This window comes from Trachypithecus francoisi, unplaced genomic scaffold (assembly GCF_009764315.1).
Source record: "Trachypithecus francoisi isolate TF-2019V2 unplaced genomic scaffold, Tfra_2.0 Lachesis_group8, whole genome shotgun sequence".
NCBI lineage: Eukaryota > Metazoa > Chordata > Mammalia > Primates > Cercopithecidae > Trachypithecus > Trachypithecus francoisi.
In genome coordinates, this window is record NW_022681473.1 from 86130832 (window position 1) to 86148360 (window position 17529).

The 17529-nt window shown below is 40.9% G+C and overlaps 1 protein-coding gene across 4 annotated transcripts in view; it reads right to left on the minus strand.

Moving 5' to 3' along the window:
• MAML2 (mastermind like transcriptional coactivator 2) overlaps window positions 1–17529 on the minus strand; it is a 376279-nt gene that overhangs the window by 123638 nt on the left and 235112 nt on the right. The window lies entirely within an intron of this gene.

Genomic DNA, 17529 nt, shown 5'->3' on the forward strand with positions numbered 1-17529 from the left:
AGAGTGTGCACAATTTTAAGCAAGATAGAAAACACTCACAAGTCTAAAGCTGGGACCAAACCTCTAGTTTCTTTTTTTTTCACAGACCCAACCCCTTCATCACTATTATCCTCTAAGTAAGTAATTAGAATAGTTCTCAGGTCTAAAGAGATATTCTATTATTGTTCATCTATTTTTCTTCCTATAATTCCACTGCTTTGCATCAAAGCCTATGTAGCAAACTTATGTGGACACACAAAAGCCATGAGATGATCATTTCTAATATGAGATACTTTAAGCACCGATTTTCCTGGGAATTCATTTCTTCTGTTTTCTATATCTAAATCTGATTACCAAAATGAAAGTGTTAATTGCTTAGGCTCTGGAAGCAGACTAAACTGAGCTCAAGTGCCAATTCTGTCACTGGATGCTATGTGACCTCGGCAACTTACCTGAGCCTCAATTTTTTAATCCAGAAAATGGGGACGATAGCACTTAACTCACAGGAAGGGATGAGATAATGCATATAAAAGTTTAGAAAGTGCCTGTTACAGTAACAACTCAATAAACAACAATTTATAGAAAAAGTGTGGCTTACTACATTCTGAAAGGGGAGCATATCTCTAAACAGCAATATGTTTAAGCTTTTCATGAATGTTAAAGCACTTCATTCACAACCTAGCAATCAGATTATACTTTATGAGCCTTAAAATTTACAGAGAAAGACTTAAGAGCCATATAATCACACTCATAAATTAAAAAGAAACATAAAACATTCATCATTCATCCTCATATCCTTGCTGATTTGTCTCTGAAGTGAGAGACCATATCTATCAAAGTGTGGCTTTCTCAGTGCTGCAGACCCACTGAAATTATTCAGTGTTTGCTCAGCATAACCGTAAAATACCTGAGGCAAAGAAGACATTTCCTAGATAGAAAATTCGATCACTTCTCCTTTCTTGTCTTCTCACTTATGGCTACTCTCTCACCTGCCTGAAGATTTCTAGGTAGACTAATCAAGAAAAGGAAATTAACATAACTGAGTATGTATTACATACCGAACACTTGAATATGGTTACTTTATTGCCCTTCATCTGCACATCAATCCCATTAGAAAGGTATTATTACCCTTAATTTATAAATAAGGAAACCAATACTCAGACAGGCTAAGTAACTTGCCCAGGGTCACACAGCTAGCAAGTGGGCTTTAACTCAAGGTTTGTGTGGTTCTAAAGCCCATGTCATTTACACTCTACCATGCTCTAATTAACTTGTTTAGGGCTAGGGTCAACCTAGCATGAAGGGGCCAGGGGCAGTAACTACAGAGACATCCTAGATTTCAGGTAAAAGGATGAGGAATATGAGAACAGCCAGGATGCAGTATACAGCTGGGGGTGGGGGCGGAAATCTGCTTTTTATCATCTGGCTCATCAGTACTTGTTTCAGTCATCCCTTATCTGTAGTTTTGCTCACTCACAGATGGTAAATAGTTATGGTGAATATGCCATGTTGGTACAACAGATTATAACCTGTATCATTGATGATTGGTAATCAGAGAAAGGAATCTGACCCAAGGCAGGGCGATTACTCCCTTCCATGGGAATTTTGGATTTGGAGAAAGTGAGACCAGGCTCTCTTTAGGTGGCTGCATCTACAAAACTTGTGAGCTGTTGTTCCATTATGTTAACTAGAGCCATAGAGGAAGCACATCTGTAGAAAGAGAGAAAAATGAAGCAGAGGAGAGACACATGTTTAATATCATTCAGGAGCTTGTTTCCAATCCCAGGTCAGCTCTGCATCTCTGCTTGTTTTCTCTGATACACTATGGAATCATTATAATGAATTTCCCTGTTGCTTAAGCTAATACAAATTGGGTGTCTGTTACTTTCAACCAAAAGTTCTAACCAAGTTCCCTGAGATCACATTTAGTGACGAACAATTTGCAGCAAGGGGCTGGGCATGCTTTGTACCTGGGTGTGAAGCTTCCCCTCTCCCCGCATCTCTGCTATCTCTGCATGATTTGCTGACTCCTAATCTTGTTCACTCACTGGTGTAGACATCATCACAGAACACGGTCAGCTATCACCACATTCAGCAGAAACTCAAAGTCACCACTGTCTATCCTCATGGGGTCAGGAAGAACACAGACCAGAGAGTGTCAGCCATGTTGCTTCTGATTTATTTCAGCATAAATTGCATTTTGAAGGTTCTTTCACAACTAGGAAAGAACAAACAAAGCAGTACATTCTTTTTCTAAATTTGGGTTATCACCTTTGATTTATTTTCCACTGCTTTGAAAAAACCTGTTCAGCCAGATTCTCTCACTGCTCTGGCCACTCCCTGGGCAGTGCAGTACGCGCTCTGGGAAACAGCAGTCACACTTTCTTTAGGCCATGAGGAGTGTAGAGACAGTAATAGAATTAGTGATAATTGTATAATAATGAGTCATTTATTGAAGGCCTGCGTGTGAGATGTTGTACTAAGCACTTTATGTGAATAACCTTATTTAATTCTCACAACTCTCAGAATCTTCACAACTCTATAAAGTTGATATTATTTCTTCCCCTCCCCCATTTTGCAGAGGAGAAAACAGGTTTAGAGATTGAGTATCTTTTCAAAGGACAGACAGAGTAAGCAACGAAGTCAGGAATCAAACCAGGCATTCCCACTGCACTGCCTGTGCTCTGTAGTAAGTGACACCCTAGGCCCTGACACAGGTAAATGGTACCCACACCTGTGTCTTCAGGAAGCCAGGGATCTCGTCCTGATTCTTCCATTAAGTTGCTTTGTTACTTTAGGAAAAATACTCCACTTTTCTGGGCCATAGTTTTCCTCTCCTTTATAAATGGGATTATCTCTGAGATCATTATCCTACCCAAAGCCAGAAAATAACAAGCAATAAAGGAGGGAAGTTTGGGTTCCAGGCACTATATGTGGTAGTGTAAGGTCACCCCCAAGCACAGCTGGAGGGATTCCTTAAGATGGGGGACAGAAGAAGTCACGTGTGATTACATTAGGATAAAAGACACCCATCAGAATTTCACTGGGCATGATACTTTACCAAGAGAATTTTGGGGATAGGCTGTGCCCTACCTTCTAGAAGTTTCTAAACTAGTTATAACACCGAGGCCCACTGAATGTCTACATGCAGTAGGCACCAAGCTACCGGCACCAGCACCATACAATCTAAATGATTCTCAGGGATCACTTTTTGCTTTGAAATATCTCCTTTGCTGGACTAAAATTCTTCCATTAGATACATGAGTTTGAATTATATTATAGAGTCTCTCAAGATGCAAATATTCCAGAAGCAACAGAGGAGAAAATACAGTCAATAATACCCCAAGGAGAAACAGTTTATGAGAAAATTCAATGCCAACTTACCAGAACAAGAATAAAGTCCTAAGGGAACAAGACCTAATCAGGGGAATGGTGGGGAATAAAGGCAAGGGTTTAAACAGAGAAGGCTGGGGGTAAGACTATGGGAGTTGGGAGCTCCGCACTGGAGCTCCGCACTGTGGACCTTTTGGGTGGTTGGGAGAAAAGAGAAGGGGGAAAGGAGAAGTATTAGGGTAGTAATGTCCTGAGGGGCAGCAGGGCCTGAATCTTCCAGAAAACAGTTAATGATACTGGAAAGGTAAAGGGAAGTATCTCCAAAACAAATCCTTCCCCAAGGGCTGACCTACCTATTAGGCATGGGACACACAGTGCCCAGGGCTCACAACAGTTACAGAACAGAAGGAAAAAAATAAGATTTTAGGTTGAAGAACTGTTTCAAGATATGTTAATTTAACTGTTTCAATATATGTTAATATATCTATCTTTATGCCAACACAGTCATAAAATACAATTTTTAATATTTTTTAAGGAATAAGGGGCTTCAAAGGCAAGAGTACCTATGTTCTATGAAAGCCTCTCACCTCTTAACTATTGTGTACTGAATGCTTATTCTAGACAGGCACTCTGTGGCATAAGTTCTTGTTTAATCTCATGGCTCTCTGAGGCTTGTGTTCTTATATACCCATTTCATAAGTGAAAAAATTGAGGTTCCTGACATTAAGATTACACAGTAAAGATATGGAGGCAAGATGCCAGCCCAGACATGTCTGGTTCCAAAGTCCAAATTCTGAACCACTAACCATACTGCTGTCTTCTCTTTCGGCCTCTACCTTGCCAAATGCTGACAGTGTTCTGGACACAGTGAACCCAGATAGCCAAGACAAAAGGCCAATAGAATGAAGATGCGTTGTGAGCACAGGGCAGGGGTAAGGGCATTCGGGACACAGGGGGTTGGATGGCAAGGAGAGAATGATGACATCATTGGTGGGAGGTTGATGGAGAGAGTTCAGGCCATCATTCCCAAGGCTCCAATATAGGACAGGAAAGAGACAAAAGGTCATTCGCTCAGTCAAAACGATTTACTAAGCAGCAGAGAGAGTTCTGAACCATATCCTATCAAGTCATCCCTGGCACGAGGGAAAATATGCAGATGATTAAGCCAGCAGCAGGATGTAAAGGCTTCCAATCAGCACTACATCTCACCTAGGTGGATAAGAAGCATGTTTTATTTTGCATGATAAATCTGTGCCTCACAATTATGTTTAATTCATGAAACTGTGCATTTAATATCACCCTTTCACTGGCCATCCGAAGAAGGGGCTTGTTTTGGGAATGATTTTCAACAAGGCAAGTCCAGTCTGGTTTGCAGATGACACAGAAATCACTGTATTTTCTTTTGCTGAGATTCAGCAAACTGTTTCTTTTCACTCCCGTCCTTGTTCTCATTCTTCCATTTGGACACCTAGATGCTATTTGAGGCCTGCGGTCTCTGCTTGGGAAAGGCATAGGCCTGTCCGGGGCAGGGTCCAGACACAGTGGCCCGCCTGCCCCAACAGCTGGGGTTGAGGGTATGAGAACGCCTAGGAACGAGGAAAATCCAGCACAGCAGAACTGGGACGGGGGTCCTCAGTAAACTGCTTCTTTTTAAACAGCTATGCTTCACTTTTCCAAAGGACTTGAAACATAAACTTTCTGGAGGGATTTGAAAATGCCATTATTGCACAATCCTCTGGTTTCTGTTTCTTCCCCTGCCCCCATCCCTTTCCACAAAATAAATGCATTCTTTGTCTCCGGTGCTGCCCTAGAAACAGGGAATGTGCCACACAAAGGTAACAATTCAGTCCATAGGTCACTTTTTTTCACCCCAAGTAGACTTCTGTCTTTCTCAACCAGGCATAAACACAAGAACCAAATCTGCCACTGCCTACATACTCAAGGGAATATCTTGGTTCCATCATCTGTAAACTTTCCTCGGGCTATTTTACTCATGGTTGATTAGAGATAGGATTGTGGATAGATAACATTAGAAAGAGACCAACTCGAAAGATAATGTATGACTCTTGATTTGATTCTTGAAGTAAAAATATTTAGGATCCAGGAATAGTCAATTCTAGCTCCTCAAGTATTTGGAGGTGAGAGTAATTCCTCCCTGCCTTTCTAGCCCCAGCACAAAATAGGATTGTCAGGCTTTTACTAAAGACAGAAAGAACCTTCACTTCTTATTTGGCCCTATCAAGTTCTGAGCTTCCCTGTATTACTAGATATTATTTTGTGGCCACACAGTAATCAGGTTTGCCCAACCAGATTTTAAGCTCTTTGAAAGTGGGCATTCATTGCCTTATACTTCTCCAAGTTTCTTTCAGTACCTACCACAATGCTGGGCATATTCTAGGTGTTTTAATAATTATTCGTTGACCTCAGTGCCTGGGAAACGGGATCCTTCTAACTATTGAGCGGGAGCAGTAAAACAATGCTAAAAAAGGAGGTTATGGCTTGTGGGGAACATTTTCATATCAAATTCACAAGCAAATTAATGGTTCCACTAGAATTTTGCTTGAGTGATTATTTTCCTTTTGTTTTTACTTTTTAAACAACATTTTAATACATTTTTTAGTAGAGATGCAGTATTGCCATGTTGCCCAGGCTGGTCTCGAACTCCTGGGCTCTGGCCATCCTCCTGCTTCGGCCTCCCAAAGGTTATAGAGATTATAGGCGTGAGCCACCATACCTGCCCATTGCTTATTTTCCTTTAAACCCTGAAGTCACTAGAATGTGAAGCCCTGAGAACTAGAACTGTGAAAAAAATGTATTGTCATTCATGTGAACCAGAAGTGAAGGGGTGTGTGAAGCTTTGTGATTGACACAAAGTGTTGCTGAGCTTCCTGACAGGACTGCAAAGCTGGGGTGCAAGTGGAAGCCCCATCTGGACTCCATGCCCTTCCTGGGTGGAAGCAGTGGAGCAGACACGGGGCCAGGGCATGTTTCCTTATGAATTTCAGTAACTCGTACTTTCACTCCTTCAAGAAAACATGTGAGGTTTTTTTGTTTGTTGTTTTATGTTTTAGGGCTTTTGTTGTTGTTGTTTTTCTTTCTTTTTCTTTTTTCTTGAGATGGAGTCTCACTCTCTCGCCCAGGCTGGAGTGCAGTGGCATGATCTCGGCTCACTGCAAACTCTGCCTCCCAGGTTCATGTGATTCTCCTGCCTTGGCCTCCCGAGTAGCTGTGATTACAGGTGTGCACCACTACATCTGACTAATTTTTGTATTTTTAGTAGAGACAGAGTTTCACCATGTTGGTCAGGCTGGTCTTGAACTCCTGACCTCAAGTAATCTGTCCACCTCGGCCTCCCAAAGTGCTGGGATTACAGGTGTGACCTACCGCACCCGGACTTTTTGTTGTTGTTTTTAGTGTAAGGGTCAGAGGAGGCATATTAGATCTTTCTAGAAAATTGGTTCCATAACTTTGTTCCATAAGGTTTGTACCCTGAGAAATGTGACTATTTTAGTCAACAAAATAGCTTTTGTTCTTCTTCTTCTTCTTTTTCTTTTCTGAGACAGGATCTGGTTCTGTCTGGAACCAGACAGAACTGGGACCATCTAGGCTGGAGTGTAGTGGCACAATCTTGGCTCATTGCAGCCTCAACCACCCAGGCTTAAGTGATCCTTTCCCCTCAGCCACTGGAGTAGCTGGGACTACAGGCATGTGCCAACACACTTGGCTAATTTTAAGTTTTTTTGTAGAGATGGAGTCTCACTATGTTGCCCAGGGTAGCCTGGAACTCCTGGACTCAAGGTATCCTCCTGCCTTGATCTCCCAAATTGCTGGGATTTCAGCTGTGAGCCACTGTGCCTAGCCCAAAATAGCTACTCTTTATGAAGCCCAAGATACAGCTTTATATAGAAGCAGGAGCAATGCGAATTCAGGTTCTATATAGAGAAAAGCAGTCAACATACTGCCCTTCTGAAGGTACTCAATACCAAGCTCTCCCGTATTCAAAATTTATTTGATGCCTTCCCCACCTCCCCTTTCTTAGATTTAATGGTTGGCTTGTGGAAGAGTAACTAAATGACTTGGAATTTGCCTTGGAAACACTCATCATTACAAGACAGAAAAAAAGGCATTTCATGATAGCATTTTGTCAGTGTGGACACTTCCATCACTTCCCCATGGAGAATGTTCCAAGTTTATCTTTAACCAACAAAATAGTCATTGAGGAGAAGGGGAAGTGAACCAGTGCAACACTACCTTGGAAAGGGACACATCTTCTCTTATCAAGATAAATGGGAAGCTGTGGGATCTAGAAAGAGCGCAAGACTCAACCGCCAATAAACCTGGGTTCCAAATGCTTCTCTCTTCCTACTTACTGCACACGTCTAAACTAGTCACTTACCTTACCTGTATGATATGGACAATAATACCCCATGTCTCAGGGTTTTAGTGGGGACTAGCAGCATGCATGTAAAGCATCAGCATTATTCCAAGCTCAGAGCAAAGCTCCGTCACCGGCAGCTCTTTTTCAGTAAGAGAGGTGAACTTGAACCTTACTGTTCAAGTTCTGGTCTGACAAGTACTGTTCAAGCTGGTCTGACACTTCCCACTGTTATCCTGACTATCCTATGGACAAGGCATGTGCTAGAAAAAGAGAAAAGGAAGGTAATAAAACCAGAAATTTTTCTCCTCATCTGTAACATTGAATTTGTTTACCCATTCATTCAATAGATACTTATTTAGCACCAGCTGTACATTCTATAATGGTGCCTACATCATAGGGTTAATGCAAGGACCACGTAGTTAAAGCTCAAAAAGAGCCCAGAACATTGCTCTTAAAACACTGTTTTCAGTTGGGCGTGGCGGCTCACGCCTGTAATCCCAGCACTTTGGGAGGTCGAGGCAGACAAATCACGAGGTCAGGAGATTGAGACCATCCTGGCTAACATGGTGAAACACCGTCTGTATTAAAGATAGAAAAAATTAGCCAGGCATGGTGGTGGGCGCCTATAGTCCCAGCTACTTGGGAGGCTGAGGCAGGAGAATGGCATGAACGTGGGAGGTGGAGCTTGCAGTGAGCCAAGATTGCACCACTGCACTCCAGCCTGGGCAACAGAGCAAGACTCTGTCTCAAAAACAACAACAACAACAACAACAACAACAACAACAACAAATACCCACTGTTTTCAATTAATGCTAGAATTAACAAAAAGAAACAAACAAAAAGGAATTTACCAGTCTGTCTGGAAACATAGCGAAAAATAGTAATACAATATGATAATTGTTCTGGAAACTTGCACATGGCCTTATTGTTGTAGATAGGAGAGACTCTGCCTGAGAAAGCTAGAAAAGGAATCCCACTCCCTTACAATGAAGTACCCCTCAAATATTCAAATGAATATCATGTTTCATATTATGATATTCTGCTAGTGGCAGTGTAAACAAAACTTGTTGTCCAATGACAGGGGGATGTTTATATTAAATTAAAAAGTTCAAACTAGAGTTATTTTCCCATGTAGTCTACTACATTAAACAATATCATTCCAGATCCATTCAGTGATAACCAATAGGATGACCCTGCTGACTATATCCTTAGTCATACTGACTAGTTACTGCAATTGTAATAAAGCAAGGATCTGAGGGGCCATTCAGAGATAGACCCTTTGTGTTTAACAGAGAAATGCACATAATATTCTGTAAAAGCCTGAAAAATCCAGCAGCTTTGTGCACGAAATACTTTAACCATGACTCACTTTTTGCCCAAAATATATCAAAGCAAATCCAAAGTAAATGCTATGTCTAAAATGTTGGCAATTCTCATGAAATTTCTAAATGCCCTCCTCAGCAGAATGCACAAAGCATTAAGTATCATTAATCAAGTGGCTTCTCTCTCTCCTTTTGCTTGAAGGGCCCAGTCTGGAAAGCTTTCTCTAAAGGGCGTATCTCAAGGTCCATCCTACTTTCCCTCATATTTTTCTCCCTGCTGTAATGATTTTAGCACTTTCTGTCTTATATTCTTCTTGGTAATTGATTCAGGTCTGTAAGTTTTTTCACTTCAGTATGATTACAGAAGCCAACAGAAGAGACAGTATCTTGTGCTTCTCATCCACTCCCACATGCCCGTCCAAACTCTGTTCCAGGAAAGCACTCAATGACTGTCTGACAATGTGACTTATCAGGCATTTAGTAGCCTGGGAACATCAGATGAGTCAGTTTATGGGGCATCTATGTTTCTCTGCCATTGGCCATGAACCATGCCCCCTTTATAAGCCATATAACTGATTCTTAGCAACTCTTTGTCCAACCATAGAGGAACCAGTTTAAATATCAGCAAATCCCATCTGGCAGGGAGAGTGCCCTAACAGTGTTTTAGGGTTGTTTATTCATTATTTTGGAGTTTGAACACGGCTACCAAAAAGCTCCTTTCTTTTTGGGAAATAATATGAAGCACAGCCACCCCTAACTTCATGGCAGCATTTCTCCCTTCACCTTCAATGGTTTACCCAAAATCAATGGGTATGAAAGGCCCCTATCCTGTCCTTCCCTGTCTCTTTCTCTCAGGTCACATTCTTCATTCTTCTTCAGGCTCCTTCTGCTTTAAGAACATGAGCAACCGAGTATTCTCCATCTACATTTGGTGACTCTGACCCCACATCTCACCTCTTTCTGCCCCAGTGTGTTCTCTAGATAGCAACAAAAGGGATCTCCTTAACCCAAGCTCCAGCTACACTACATTTTTTGGTTTGTTTTTAATTCTAAGAACACAAAAGATCATTTCCATTTCAGATGCAGGCCTTTTGCATATATTGTTCCCTCTAAACGGATTTGCTCTGCCTTCAAGTAACTCTTCCTTCTCTTATCACAGTTAGCTCCTTCTTTTCCTTAAGTCTCAACTTAATGCGACCCTCACAGAGATATTCCACGGCCATTCCATTTAAAGTACATTTTCATGTTTGTTTTCTATATCTTGCCTCCTTTACAGTACCTACTATAATTTCCAAATACTTTTATTAATTAGCTTCCAATTTTTAAGTCTGTCTCCACATGTTATAAAACAAGCCCTAGAAAGCGAAGCCTGAGTCATGTTTGTCTTGAGATTTGAATGACAAATCTCATTCTCAATATAATCCAAATAAATATACAATAAAAAAGATTATTTAAAGCAAATAAAAATGTCTAGAAGAAAACACGTCGAGATGCTGAAGTACTTTCTGGTGGTGGCATGATGATAAATTTTTCTCTTCTACTTTGCTCATATGTCTGCACTTTCTAATTTTTCTATATTGAACATATATTAACTAAATAATTAAGACTTAAATGAACATTTATTGAATTCATCTGCCCTTGCTAACTCCCCTTCTCTGGGAATCTGACCCTACATTTCCTAGTAGAAGGAGCCTGAAGTGGAACATTTCATTTCTCCCAGCAGACTGGATCAAAGTAGACATTTGACTCAAGCTGGCCCTTTTAAGTGCTCTTCTAGTAATCCAGAATTGAAACCAGGTCTTTTTAGCAGTATCTGTAGGCATTTGAAATAAGAGATATGGAAGGCCGCCTGTATCGCAGTCATTCTCAGCCGTGCACAGCAATAGACAGGGAAAGCAAGTCTAAAGAGATAAGAGAATAAAACTCATGCAGAAGGAGAAGCTATCATGAGAGACTAGATTGAAAGAAGGAGAAGGGGGAAAGAAGTGAAGAGGGATGGCGCAGTGAAAGGGGGAGCGAGAAAAATGTCCTGAAAACTTTCCAATTCCTAATTCCAGAACGTTGGGAGACTCAATTATATCTGCTACAGTAGAAATGCCTCATAACCTTCCAATAAATCTCCCCCCTCCCAATTTTCATTTTTGCTTGAGATACTTCAAGAGGGCTTTTATTACCTGCAGCAAATAATTCCTAACTAAAACAAAGAATAAAACCAATAATCACACTCAAAATAAAGTTTTCATAAGATAAATGCATATTTTTCTTGATTAATTAAAGTTGAAATGCTGGAGAGAGGCCAAATGGACACATTTATTTTGGTTTCTCTTTCAACTTTCCACATTGGTCATTAACCCCACTCTTCCACATCCTTTATGAAAGGAGAGCATTATGAATGAAGACTGAGAGGTGCTGTTCCATGACAGCAGAATTCCAACAGGGTGTCTATTGTTTCCACATCTCTCTCCATGGCATTCCCAGGGGAGGTCTGGAGATTACAGCTCCACCAATTCTCCCCTCAATGCACAAAAGCATTCTGAAAATAAAACTTCAATCTGAATCACGTTTGGACAACCCAGGACTGCAATGTGTTAACTGGTTTGGATGCAATCACCTGGAGACACAGGTAGGATGATCAGACATTTTAAGAGGTCCCTGCAATTTCAGGCTCATCTTTAACTCCATTACAAAGGAATGTTAAGCAGCATTTAGAAGGTAGTTTGGCAAAGTACCTGAAAGCACCAAACAGCTTCTTTGATGTTTTTGGCATTGATGTCATCATTCTTTTGAAAGTTTTGAAGAAATATTTTTCTTATAGCAACTGTATCTAGGCTCAATATAAAGTGTTGATATGTGTTTTCTCTGGGCTAATGTTAGCCTGAGCAACTATGAACCATTTAGACAGATACTCTCTTAGAAGGTACCTCAACTTTCACTCCAGTCTATGTTTATTTTCACATCAAAGACACATCTAAGGGGAAATTGCCTAACTAGCTCTATGAAATATGAAGAAGTTTACTAAGATATTTGGTTATAATGGAAAAACAAAAACAAAAACGAAACCTACACTCCAGGCAATTTAAGCCTTTCATGCCTGGAAATGAGAATTTTTAATGGCTGATAGAAAAGTTCCTTTGCTTTCCATAAGGCCTGAATGCAGACTTTTTAAACCAGGCTTTAAAATCCCACTACTTGCCACTTATGGAAAATGTTTCTTGATTATTTAAATGAAGTTAGGATGGAGGACAATAAAGCCTTTATATTGTTGCAGTTCAACTCCTCTTTGAAGCAATGTCCTATAGCAATACAATGCCCTCACTTTGATCTGACTTGCTCAGCTCAGTAATTATATGACTGAGATGCATTCTCCACCTGACAGATTTTGATTCTTCATGTGTGGCCATATTCTTTGAAGAGGAAAAAATACCACCTCACTTATATTGAAAAATAAAACTTTTAGCCAGTCAAAATTGTGAATCAATGGTAATTCTCTTTGTCAAAGCAGTAACCCCTCTTCATTTGATGAGAACCACTGTTTCTCAGAACATGCTTAGGAATTTCTTGAAGCTTATCTTTAAACAAGAATATGTTACAGTTCCTTTCTATGAATTCATCATCTTAAAGGAGACACAGCAGAGCACACTAACCTGAGCCTTTGCGTATCTGCTAACTGACTGCCCCTGATTAGAAGGAAATATCCACCCATTCTGAACGGGCCTGAGATAATCAGATACTTCAAGGAGCTCATTCTCTAGCATTCCTTAAAGAACACTTTACAGTGTTGCTTGAGTCTGCTGAAAATTTTAAAAGCGCAGCCTTAACTCAGTGAGTCCCTAATCCTTGAAAATATTACTGCTGTTTATTTCATTTGCCTTTCAGACACAATGCAGGACAGATTTAAGCAGAGAAAGCTCACCAGCTACAGCCTTGTAAATTGCTTTTAATCCAAGATGTCAGCAGGATTGATGCCACTCGGACTTCAGCTGCCCCCCCACCCTAAAATATACATTTCTTCGCTGTACCTGTATCATGATTAATATCTTGTATCCACTAGTTAGGTTGCTAGAGGATAAAGTGCTTCCTTACACATGCCCACTTCGCTGCATTTGTCAAGACTCTAAATATGCCATTGTAACTATGAACAGAGTCCTTTTTCTTTTTCTTTTTTTTTTTTGACCAGTGTATTTTCTTCACTGGCCTCAAATCTCAGCTCAAAACTCACTCCTCAGAGCCTAATTGTGATCACTGCTCTATTATTTGTGTCCCTGAAAGCCACTCTGTTCATGGTTTGCCTTCCTTGTGTATTTCATGTTTTTGGCTTATAACTGTTATTATGTCTTTTGCAGTCCCCCGGCAAGATTCTAAACACCATTTTGTGTCTCCTATTATCTTTCACAGCAATATATTGTAGTGGTTAAGAGCCCAAGCTTTGGCCTCAGAGATCTGAATTTAAGTCCTTGTTCTGTCCTCTATGAGATAGGAGCTTTGAGGTAGTTTACGTAACATCGCTGGGCCTCAGTTTCCTCCTCTGAATAATGGGGTTAATAGTTCCAATTCAGTGGTTGTAATGAGTCTCAAATAAGATAATGTGTATAAAGTCTGTAACTCAAAATGTGACAAATAATAAATGCTTAATAAATGCTGGTGTGACACTGTGATATAATAAGAAATGTATTTGCTCTCTGCCCCTGGGTCCTGGCACACAGTTACTAAAACCCTTGGGTTCTCTAACATGGTAAGTGTTTCTTTGTAAGCTAATGAGATGACTGATGGCTGGGGGCTACTGGATAGCCTCAGGAGGGGGGAGCTGGTTGCCAGGGAAACCAGCCTTCCAATGAGAGGTTTGGGACTTTCGGCTTCACCACCAACCTCCAGGGAGGAGAGAGGGGCTAAAGGTTGTGTTGATCACCAGTGGTCAATGATTTAATCAATCACCTCTACGTAATGAGGCCTCCATAAAATTCCAAAAGGACACGGTTCAGGAGCTCCCAGGTTGCTGAACACCTGAGGGTGCCTAGAGGTAGGGCACCCAGGGAGGGCATGGAAGCTTTGAGCCTCTTTCAACCGGCCTTGCCTTATGCATCTCTTCCATCTGGTTGTTCTGGGTAGCTCTTATAATATCCTTTATAATAAACTGGCAAATGTTAAGTGTTTCCCTGAGTTCTACGAGCTACTCTAGCAAATGAATCAAACCCGAAGAGGAGGTAATAGGAACCCCAATTTATAGCTGGTTGGTCAGAAGCACAGGTCACAACCTAGGGCTTGTGACTGGCATCTGAAGTGAGGGAGAGTCTTATGGGCCTGAGCCCTTAATCTGTGAAATCTGGTGCTCTCTCAGGTAGACAGTGTAATAATTAAGTTAATTTATGAAACACCCAGTTCGTGTCGGCTAGAAAATTGCTTGGTTGGTGTGTGGGGACCTCTCCACTATCACCACCAAACTCCTGGTATCAGGAGTATTCTGTGGTGAGTGACAGTAGAAAACACACTTTAGCTTTCCCCATCTTTAATAGTCAGCTATGATTTTTATGTAGTCTTCTGGGTCTCCCATAGAACACAGCATACCTCAGGAAAGAGAAGAAGCAAACGGCATTTATTCGGTGACTACTTAATAAAAGGTGCTTTCTAAATATCATCTCATGAATTCCAGCTCCCCTACTTACTAGTAGTGTGACCTTGGCCAAGTCATCTAACTAATGTACCTCAGTTATCTCATCTGTAAAATACACATAATCATTATCCTTATAGGGCTGCGGTAATATAAAGATTAAATAAATACATGTAGACTGCTTAAAGCAGTTTCTGACACATAGAAACTGACCAATAATACCAGCTATTATTACTATTAAATCCTTACAACAATGTTGAGAGATGGATAAAAGAAACTTCATTTTACAGACGAGAAAAATAAGGCTATAAAAGTGTAAGCAGGCTGGACACAATGGCTCCTACCTGCAATCTCAGCACTTTGGAAGGCCAAGACAGGCAGACTGCTTGAGTCCAGGAGTTCGAGACCAGCCTGGGCAAGATGGCAAAACCCAGATTCTACAAAAAATACAAAAATTAGCTGCGCATGGTGGTGGCATCTTAGTCCCAGCTACTTGGGGGCCTATGGTGGAAGGATCCCTTGAGCCCGAGAGAAAAAGGCTGCAGTGATCATGCCACTGCACAACACCCTGGGCGATAGTTTGAGTGTCTCAAAAAAAAAAAAAAAAAAAGTGTAAGCAACTTGACAAAGTTTGTCCAGTCAGTAATTGAACCAGATTTTCCTGTCTGAAAATCCATGCTCTCCACAAAATGTATTAACTAGAGGAAACATCTGTTTCACTCTGGAGGGTTATTCCAGGGAAGCACTATAGTGATAAGTAGGCCCTCAGAGAAATAGACATCATGGGCAGGGATGGGAGTCAAGCAGGCCTGGGAAGAGTGGGTACAAATGAGCTCAGAGAGATGCAGAAGTGTGGTCTGGTTTTGACGCCACGCAGAGGAACGTGGGCTTCACTATGAAGATCGCGGGTGGGCATTAGTGGACTTCAAGCAGGGGAGCGACATGTCAATAATGTATTTTAGAAAAATAACTGTAACTATGAAGTATTTGTGTGTGGGTGGGAGATAGGATAGCTTAAGCCTGAAGATGGATGAGGTGTCAGCACTCAGTAAGACAGAGTGAAAGCTGGACCCGGGCTATGGTGGTAGCAGCAGACATGGAGAGAATGAGAAAGAACTTGGGAACCAGAAACCAAACAAAGTTTATGATTAATTCCATGTGGGAAGTGTAACAGAGAGAGAGGAATTAGGACTAAATACAAATTTCCGGAATAGTGACTGGGTAGATGATGGAGTTATTTGCTGCTGAGAAAAGGAACATAGGGAGAGGAGTGTGTTTCATGATGGGCATGGCAGGCAAGCAAAATGGTGGGTTCAAGTTTGGGCATGTTGAATGTGAGATGTCTGTGGGGCATGAAAGTGGAGACATCCCCCGCTAGTGAGATATTCAGGTTTATAGATCTGGAGGGAACTCTGGTCTGTCTGTGCAGATTGGGTTGAAATGCACATAAGCATTGGTTGAAGGAATGAATGTGGCTGTGAGTGTCTAAATGGATTGCGAGGAAAGAGAAGAGAAAAGGATGAGAATGAAACTCTGGGGAACACCAAGATTTAAGGAGCCAGGAGGAGAGGAATAAAGTAGAGGAGATGGAAGAGCTGAAAGATCATGAAAGAAGAGAGTGTTTCAAGGAGGGAGTGAGCAACCTCATCAAATGCTACAGAGGTCACCTGCGATAGGGCAGAGCTATATAGGTGGCATCTGGCATTTGATGGTGATTGGGGACAGGTGCCAAGTTGTAATATTTTGAGGAGTAGATGGAAGGTAACGAAGGGAAACAAAGTAGGCAGATTATTCTTCTTAAAAGCTCTACTGGAGGAAGGAGAGAGAGGACAGTGGCTAGAAAGAGTTACAGGGTAGAAGACTTCCTGCTCATTTTTAAATCCTTCACAGCAGCTGGTACAATACTTGGTATTTTGTAGGAACAAAGTTAAACATTCTTGAATGGATGATTCCGTCATCTTGCCTAATCCTTTCACTTTATGTTGTTCCTTTTCTTCCAAATTTTCCTCCTCTTTTCTATCCCAACAGGAAATGCAGAGAGGCTGCAATTCCTTGTTCAAATACTAGGTGGAAGACATAGTTTGTTTCTTCTGCAGTGGCTAAACAGGTTGTATGTAATAGGAACTTTATGCATCTGAAGCGGAAAAGATAAGAAAGAAGTCAGGCCACAAGAAACATAGATATTACAGAGAAAGCATCGGTGTTGCATTCAGGTATTCTTTTGGTTGGGTTTTATTTCCAAATAAATATCGGTATATGGCAAAATCTTATTCAAGGAACAAAACAAAAAACAAACAAACAAAAAAACAACTCCATGGGAGACTTACAAAAGAGATAGACAGCATTGAGTGGGTTCAATGAAAATTTTGGTAGCATATATTCTTAGGAAATCTAAGGATATTAAAAGCCTATTTAAAGTAGTATCCTATTTGATCTTGATAACCAAAGATATTTCAAAGCATCAGGATTGGGTCTAATCGCTTGTTAAATTAAGGTCGCATATGGGATTTGCTTTTGACCAGACAGTTTCATGCTCCTGAATAAGGAAGCTCTAATAAAGTTTGATCTTTGGATGCCTATCATGTATTATCAAGCCTATCATTTTCTCCATCAAAGAAAATATATAGTCAGAAGTCAGAAAATAAGGGAGTGGGGAGGGGGAGTGGGAAGGGCAGAACAATCCAACAACCCTTGATCCATCTCCGCATCAGTTCAGACCATTCTCCACTATCTGTGCTCACATAGTAAGCAGACATCACTTTATTTCTTGCTTTTGCTTCCCATCATATTTTTAAGCTTTCAATATCATTAAGGAACACCCTTTTTTCCTCCATGATAGCTAGTGTCACAGGTGCTTTTTTCCTCCTTTTTATTATTTTTGGCAGCAGAGAGATTTTTTTTCTCTCTCATTG